The following is an 8,935-nucleotide window of genomic DNA, read 5'->3' on the forward strand; positions in this document are numbered from 1 at the left end:
AGGAATCTTTCGAGCGCCTTAAAGACCTTCTTGTCTCAGCTCCGCTCTTAAGACCTCCGAATTACCACCGTGACTACACTCTCTATCTTGCTGCCGCTGACACCACCATCGGCATGGTTCTAGTGCATGATGATGATGCCGGCACCGAGCACATTGTCTATTATCTTAGTCGCAATCTTCTGGATACGGAAACTCGCTATGCATATGTCGAGAAGTTGGCATTGGCAGCTGTCTGCGCCGTCCAACGATTCCGCCATTATATCCTGTTGCGCACAACGACCGTGATCTCTGACTGCAACCCCATGACCTACATTTTGTCACGTCAACTACTGGGGGGCAAATACTTGAAGTGGATTGTAATCCTCCAAGAGTTCGACTTGGAATTCACTGCGGCCAAGTCTAAGAAATCTCTGGTCTTTGCTGAACTGCTCTGTTCCTTACCATCTCACTCCGCACCATCTCGTTCGGAGGAGCTTATCCCGGATGAAACATTGTTTCTCATCAGCACCCTCGACCCGTGCTACGGGGACATTATCATATATTTACAGACGTCTTCCTTCCGTCCCAATGTATCGAAAGATGCTCGACGGCGAATTCGTCACCAAGCTCAACCCTACCGCATTTTGGGCGATACCCTGTACCGCCTCGGCGTTGATTCTGTTCTCCGTCGTTGCTTAACTTTCGAGGAGGCTGAACGGGTGTTGAATGACTGCCACTCCGGCGCTTGTCGCGGCCATATGTCCGGATATGCTACCGCCCAGAAGATCCTCTGTGCTGGTTATTTCTGGCCTTCCATATTCAAGGATTGCATCCTTGTTGTACGTGCATGTCACGAATGCCAGGTTTACCACCGGAAGATGCGTGCACCTGTTGCACCACTGCACCCTGTTGTCACCGTAGGTCCATTTGCCAAATGGGGCATCGATTACACGTCCTGTAACCCTCGTTCGGCCGGGGGGCATGGGTACATTATCGTTGCCGTGGATTATTTCACCAAGTGGGCCGAAGCGATGCCTACATTGAACGAAGATGGTTACACAGCGGCGCAGTTTTTATTCAATCATGTCATTACTCGTTTCGGAGTCCCTCAGGCTATTGTCACGGATCACGGAAAGCATTTCCGTAATCACATGATGACGGAACTAACAACCCAACTAGGCTTGCGTCAAGATAGTTCGACACCGTACTATCCACAATCTAACGGTCAAGTCGAAGCCGTGAACAAAGTTTTGATCACTATGCTTCAACACACCGTCAATACGCACAAGTCTAATTGGCATATGATGCTGTTCCCAGCCTTGTGGGCCTACCGGACTTCTGTGAAGGACGCCACCGGTTTCACTCCGTTTCAGTTGGTTTACGGACTGGAGGCTACCCTTCCTGTCGAATGTGAGATTCCTTCGTTGAAATTAGCTGTCGAGTTGCTTCCCAACACCACTCCGGTGGAGGAACGACTTCTTTACCTAGAACGGTTAGACGAGACTCGTCGTTTGGCTTCTCTGGCTATCGAAGCGCAAAAGAAGAGAGTCAAGGCTCACTTTGACCAGAACATTCATCCTCGTTCCTTCGTTGAGGGAGATTTAGTACTGCTCTACGATCAAGCTAAAGATAAGCTGGGGGCAGGAAAACTCGAATCCATGTGGCTAGGTCCCTATATCGTGAAAAGAGTTTTACAAAAGGGCGCATATGAGTTGATTGATTACGAAGGAAATCCTCTTGACAAGCCCCGCAACGGGCTGTATCTGAAGAAATATTATGCATGACTTCGTGCACTCAGTGTGTACATACGCGTGTTTAGTGTGTTTTGTGTGCATGATTTCATGTTTTGCTTTGGTGTGAAGGCGTGTTTGCCTCTTATTGTGTTTCCTCCTTCTTGTGCAGATGTCTAGTGCACCTTATGTTGGTTTCCCTGATGGCGCCTGCCGTAGTACTTGCAATTTGTCCTCTGCGGCGTGGGCAATCTATGATCCTCACGGAGAGTTGCTAGATCTTCAAGGAGTCTGCCTTGGTCGTACCACTAATAATGTTGCCGAATACAGTGCTGTAATTGAGCTACTAGCCGAAGCAGTTGATCTCGGCATTCGTGCAATGATGGTAAACCTGGACTCCCAGCTTGTCGTTCATCAACTCAACGGGCGATATTCCGTCAGAGACCAATGTATCCTAAGGTTGTATCTACGTGTCAGATTGTTAGAAAGGAATTTTGACTATATCACATATCAACATATTCCGAGACGATTAAACACGTTGACTGATGCATTGGCAAATCATGTGTTAGACAGACATTTGCGAAATAGATAACATCATACAAGAAGACATAGAAAACATAGTAGAGCAAAGCATATGTAAATAAGATATTTTCTCAAGCATAGTTTGCATGCATGTGTGCTTTTAAGCTTGCATTAAAAACATTAAAATATATGGGTCATGTGTTGTGCGATTCATACATAAGATCACATTTGTACTGAACACTTGCATAACGTAAACAAAACATCATCACATGTAACAAGATCCATCCAAAAATCGGTATGTATATATATATATATATATATATATATATATATATATATATATATATATATATATATATATATATCGTGTGGCGCACTGAGGCGCTCAAAAATAGGTGTATATGTCAAAAATAGAGTCATTGTCCTCAATACATCCGAGACACATGTCTCTCAAAACAGAAATAGAAGTAAACCTAGGCGACTAGTGGGCTGGGTTATGCTCTCTGTTAAACACACATGGACAGCACAAAAGATATGAATGATAAATCATGTGAGTTCGTTTTTTTATTAAGATCAGATATACATTTATAGTACAACATATGACTCTTGGGTTTCAGATCCCAAGGTCTCTTGGACTGCTTAGTCTTTTCGGCTTCCACACTAACCCTTTAGGATTAGGTGTCCAACATTCCCCCCCTTAATCCGAAGGGTTATGTATGAGTCCAAGAAGAGAGCTGTAATACAAAATGTGCAAAAATGCATGGTAGCACTAGGCTGAATGTGCTCTATGAAATGTTGGTATAAAGGGCGGTGGTTTAAGGATGACCACCAACACTGGAACGCTTAGTGCAGTTCCCGGAACTCTTCCAAAACTGGCAAGAAACTGAAGTTTTCTGCTAGAGGAAGTGATCCTATTGTTTCAAAGAGGGAAACCTTCAACCATAAAAGGGAGGTCTCACCCCACATAAAAGGTAAAACTTCAACCTGAAAAGGGAAGTCTCAACCTGTGATGGTTTAAGGATAACCAACAACTCTGGAATGCTTAATGCAATTCCTGGAACTCTTCCAAAACTGGCAAGAAGCTGGTGTCTTCTGCTAGAGGATGTGTTCTCAATCTGTTCACGGGCATCTTTGTCTCTGGCTACAACTCTGAAACTGGTGTGGCAAGTTGTGGCTCAGGCTCGCTTGATGTGACTTTGAAGCTTGTAGATGACCATCATTTCTCCCCCTGTCATATAAAAGGTGAGAAGATGGAGAAAACTCAACTGCAAGACTATTCAATACTCTGGAACAAATTCTGATATGTGTTTGGAATATCTTCTTGGCTGTTGATGCCCATTGCCAAGAAGCGATCCATCCAAGATGAATCTTTGTTCTTGCAGGATGTTTGTTTCTGAAGCATCTGTGTGAAGAATGGCTGGTTTTATGACAGTGCTCACATGGATGAAGATCAAAACAGTGATCTTTCAGATGGCCAACTCGATCACAGTGTTGGCATTTCACGATTTGTTGTTTTTGTTGTTGTTGTTGCTGTGGAAGAGGGGCAGAATCTGGAACAGCTGAAGCTGAACTGTCATGAGGAGCAGGTGAACTGTCATGAATGAATCCAGCACTCTGAAACTGAATGGGCTTGGCATAGTTTGGAATATGAAAGGACAAGTCCTTGTCATATCCAAGACCAGTTCTGTGCTTGTTGTGGACAAGCTGTTCCCAAGGTCTGATGATGGGCTTGGGAAGTGCAAGCTGAACCTCTGCATCTGCATGTACAATTGCTGCTTTATCTGAATGAATGGTAACATTATTGACTTGCTGTTTATGGGAGTCTGTTTCAATCCTCTGAGCAGAAACAGGTTCAGAATGATGACTCCACTGCTGTAATTCTTCCTGCTGCAGTTGTGATTCAAGCTGCAAAAACTCTATCTTTTCTTGTGCATATTGCAGACATGTTTGAATGTCTGAAAGAGAGGCTTTGTTAATTTTGACTGTGCTGTTATCAGTGGACATGATTAGAGTTCTCAATAATTCTAATATTCTTTCAAGCTTAGCCATTTTTCTACACCTTAAAAAACTCCAAATCCCACAGAAAAATGTAAGCTGCTAAATATCTTCAAGTTGCACAAGAGAGACCTATAGCTTAAATCAACCAGAGATATCTTGAAACTGTCAAAATTGTACAAATATCACCAGACTTTTAGAGATTCTGTTCTTTAAATTCAACAAATGTTAGGAAGAACAGTGGCTGTAGATAAGTGTAACCACAGAAAATACAAGTTTGTAGCCTTGGGGCTAGATCATTCTTTATGGAAGTCGTTGTAGAAAATACAAAGTTGGCCTTGAATTTGAACAAGTAGCAATAATTTCCCTTCCAAGTGGTCCTCATTCAAGTTAAGTCCAGAAATTATTGAGCGCAAGACAGAACTTGCACCAGTAACTCCTACGATCAGCTAGACAAATTTAATAACTGATATTCATTGTGCTTCTGCCTCAGAATTGATTGTTGTTTGCATGGGTTAACAATAGGCACGTTCTGGACCTTTCCCAGTTGATATACAGTCACCACGTCCTCAACACATTGGAAAACCAGTGATAAACCTCTGCTCCTAAGCAAATACACAGCAAAGCATGCAGTGCTGGTCTCCTAGACTTATATCCGCTAACTTAGTATGACCCCCACAGAGTAAGAGTAATCGCCATGCATTAGTGTAATCTCAGTTACATTTCACAAAGGTAATACGTCTGACCAAAGTCACAAATAATGCTCACGGACTTCCCCTAAATTTGATTATTTGGCATCTACGCACAAGGGTAGGCCCCACGTCCAGCAGAAAGGTGTACGACCTGGGTATGACAGAGAATGGGTCCCACAAATAGCTTATTCAGTCCAGTCTCCTACACTCAGTCCACAAGAAATTCGTTCAGTAGATGAAATAGCTCGTGGATTTAGCCAAGTCCTCGAACTGCTCTTCCTAAGAGAGAAATGACTTGAACATAAACGACGCACTATTCAAAATGACCAGAAAACCTTGTAAATTGACTCCTCGAACCAGACCAACCCAAAATTTCCGCTACTGCGCACAATACATAGCTCTTCGAATAGGCATTCAAAATAAATTAAAATTATTGGAAATATACTATAATTAATTAATATATTGGTGATCTGTGGGGAACACCCTTTCTCCTGCTAGTTGATGGCCGGGCAATAGAGTGGGGCGCAGCTACACGCCTGCATATTTTCTTTACCAAAGGCATGTCTATTTCCGAACATGTCAACATCCAACGCACATCGTTAGCATTGGAGCCAGAACATGTCTCTTCTAACATACTGCTAGCCGATAATTCTTCTCTGATCTCTGCAAGCTTTCCATCCTTGGAACTAATTTCTCTTGGGGAGAAGTCAAAAATATCAGGAAATGGCAGCGAACTGCAATGGTACAGTAATGTAGATAAATCCTTTTCTTTATTCAGCACAGCATTTACCTTGCACGAAACCGAGCAATAACAGTACGCTTCTTGCAGACTTCTGTCACAAGTTTGGCAAGAGTTTACCAGTCCTTTGGCGGGCCTGGATTGGGGTCGCTTCGCACCTGAAGAAGCCGATGCGACCGATGGTTGGGAAGACAATGTTGACAGATACTTTTGCTGCAATCGATGCAAAAAATGTTGCTTTCGTTTTTCTTTAATTCTAGATGCTTCGAACAGAAACGACCAAGGTTTTCAGAATGACTTGAACAGAAACGACCAACAATTCTCTTCCTCAACACAAACTATTCAACGCGCACTAAACTTAGAGACCTCCAACGCACTCCGTCAATGATGGAATCCTTCGACGAGTCTTTCTCCCAGCTGATAATTATTTGCAGTCTTGGAATGAATTTTAAATGCAAATAGTCCCTTCAACATTTCGTTTCAGCCTTTGGCAATGAAGAAATCGCCCAGAATTAAATACGCTGGTTGATTGACATACGCAGGTGACAGCACGGCTTGCATGTGCTCCATCTTCCATTTTACCGCAGAATATAACCACCATACTCCAGATCCTCCTAACTGCGAAACATAGAATACCAAACGGTCTTCACAGAGCATAAAATACACACTGAAACCAACTCAGCATCTCTGACATAGCCAGAAAGTAATGCAAACATAGATTAACCAGTTCATTTTAGAGAGTGTTTTCCACAGAACCCCTAGGTAGTCAAACCTTTCCTTGCCTGAGCAATACTAACCATTAAACCACCCCTAGTGCACTTAATTATGCCAAGACAAATTTTGACATTTAGTGAAGGAAATAAGTATATCCCACAAGTAGTGAAAAGAGATTTATACAGAAAATTGTGACATAATTATCCAGATGTTGTGGTTGCTTGTGCACAAGTATCATATTGTGCCTCCGGGGATTCCAGCACAGCCTCGTTGTATCAATAACGATTTGCCCATTTACATAGTGCCGTCAGCACACTGGCATGTAAATGTCTGCACCACCAACAACTTCAGTTTTTCTTTCTCCTGTTTTACGAAATGTAAATGATGCGGCCTTACCACACAGCTCACAGCGTGACTTTAATTTAACTACAGAATCGGCTATAGGTATCAACTCAAGAGCTGATCCAAAGCTCTTCCTCAAATAATCCCCATCAAGGCCAGCAACAATAACAGTTTTCCCATCTCGTCGAGTGCATAAAACTGTGGGACAGTATGATAATCTTTTTCAAATTGCTACATACAGATGCAGCACAGCACATGGCAGAAGCGTTTTCTGAGCGTTATAAAAAAAAAAGAAGAGAATACACAGTGGCGCAGAAGCATTACTACACAGTGGCGCAGAAGCGTTTTCTAAGACCGACACAGTTCTGAGAAGAATTTCAGTGGATTAGACGGAGAAAACAGTTCTGACGGGGAGCAGGAATAGAATATGTCAGGGCAGCGCTTCTTTTACAGAACGTTTATAAACAGTAAAGAGCGCAGGCATAATTCAAAGGACAGAGCGCATGCAGTGTAGCAGCTAATTATATGGAGAAGCAGCACTGACATGCACATAAAAAAGGCCACAGAAAAACAAGTGGCTCTGATACCATGTTAAACACACATGGACAGCACAAAAGATATGAATGATAAATCATGTGAGTTCGTTTTTTTATTAAGATTAGATATACATTTATAGTACAACATATGACTCTTGGGTTTCAGATCCCAAGGTCTCTTGGACTGCTTAGTCTTTTCGGCTTCCACACTAACCCTTTAGGATTAGGTGTCCAACACTCTCTGTAGCATACAGCCGCTCGTGCCACCCGCCTCAAAAGGCGGTGCAGCCTGGGTGCCACCCCCACTGTGTGGATCTGGTGCTCTATAGGGACCTCCTCGACCCCCTGATAATCCGGCACTCCTTCCAGCAAACCCTCAAGGTTGCGGGCCATAGTTTCCGACGTATCCACCCCTGGAGGTACTAAGGCCAAGGCTCCAGCGTCTGGTCCCTCTCTCCGTGCCGTTAGGGCTAGGCCCATAGGTCTCACAGGTCCCACATCTGCATACAGTGACATTCATTAAGACATGTACATGAAAAACCAAAAACATCAAAAAATGTTAAAATGAGATCAAGTGACATACCTCCATCATCCCAATGCTCTCCTGCGGGCAGTGGCATGTCTGGATCATTGCGGAAGTCCATGCCGGCATATGGCCAGTCCTCCACAATGATAACCTGGCACTCCAGCCACTCTCTGAAGTACACTCCCCAAGATACTGGGCGACCACCACTTCCACGTGGCATGACCCGAGCCCATCGACTGGCCCACGTCTCCCGGGGACCTCTAGGTGGATCCACAGCCATGGTCTGTAGCTGTAGAACCGGCACCTGCTCTAGCATGAGCGATAAAAGGAGCGACCCGTATGCAAACTGCTTCGTCTCTCCACGACGGCAGTTGCTTAGTTGCCTCTTCATGCTAGCAGTCACAGCAGTCGCCCAGTCAAAGATGGTGGGCTGTAGGCACTCCAGAGCTAACAACAGTTGGTTCTTCGAGGCCTCATGGTTGGCCAAAGAACCCGCTGCCCGTGTCACCAGGAAGAGTATCGTGTGGAGAGGCATGTCCCGCACTGTCGGGATAGCCACCTTCCCGCTCCGTGTCTTTTCCGCTCCTGGGCATACTCTAGCCATCAGCTGGTCCAGAGTCTCGCCGCTGGGTCACTGCCCCTCCAGGATGGGCCTCTGGCCCCGGCGCGACAAACCAGTCAAAAAGTAGATATCCGAGGCATCAAACTCAATATCCTGCCCGCGGATGGTGAATTTCCCATCTACTGGATTCCAAGCTCTGATCAGGAACTCCAGCAAGTCAGGTTGCGCTCTCAGGCGCGGAGTCAGGAAGAACTTTAGGAAACCGCATGCCCGCATTGCATTCCGGCATTCGGCAAGTGCATATGCAGCTATATCCTCGTTATCGTGAGCTCTCTCTTGCCATACGAAAGACATTGTGCCCTGCAAAGCCATGAAAAAATATTAGATCGCCGTTGGTGGAAAAATTTACGTTCAATTTATAAAAATTCATATTTTTCCGCGCCAGCGCGACTGTTTTTAAAACAGTCGCGCTGAAAATGGCGCCCCTTTGTTTTTTCATTGGGTCAGCGCGGAAGAACACGGGTTTTCCGCGCTGACCCAAAAGCTGGTACGTGTAATTTTAAATCGGTCAGCGCGGTCCCGAGCGGGAAACCCGCGC

At 44.6% G+C, this 8,935-nt stretch overlaps 1 pseudogene; it reads right to left on the reverse strand.

Moving 5' to 3' along the window:
• Positions 1-5,251: 5,251 nt before the first annotated feature.
• On the reverse strand, positions 5,252-8,691 carry LOC149164166 (uncharacterized; annotated as a pseudogene).
• Positions 8,692-8,935: the final 244 nt, after the last annotated feature.

The sequence above is a fragment of the Pinus tabuliformis genome, chromosome 5_1 (assembly GCF_031772625.1).
Source record: "Pinus tabuliformis cultivar Carrire ecotype Pingquan chromosome 5_1, CPIR1, whole genome shotgun sequence".
Lineage (NCBI taxonomy): Eukaryota > Viridiplantae > Streptophyta > Pinopsida > Pinales > Pinaceae > Pinus > Pinus tabuliformis.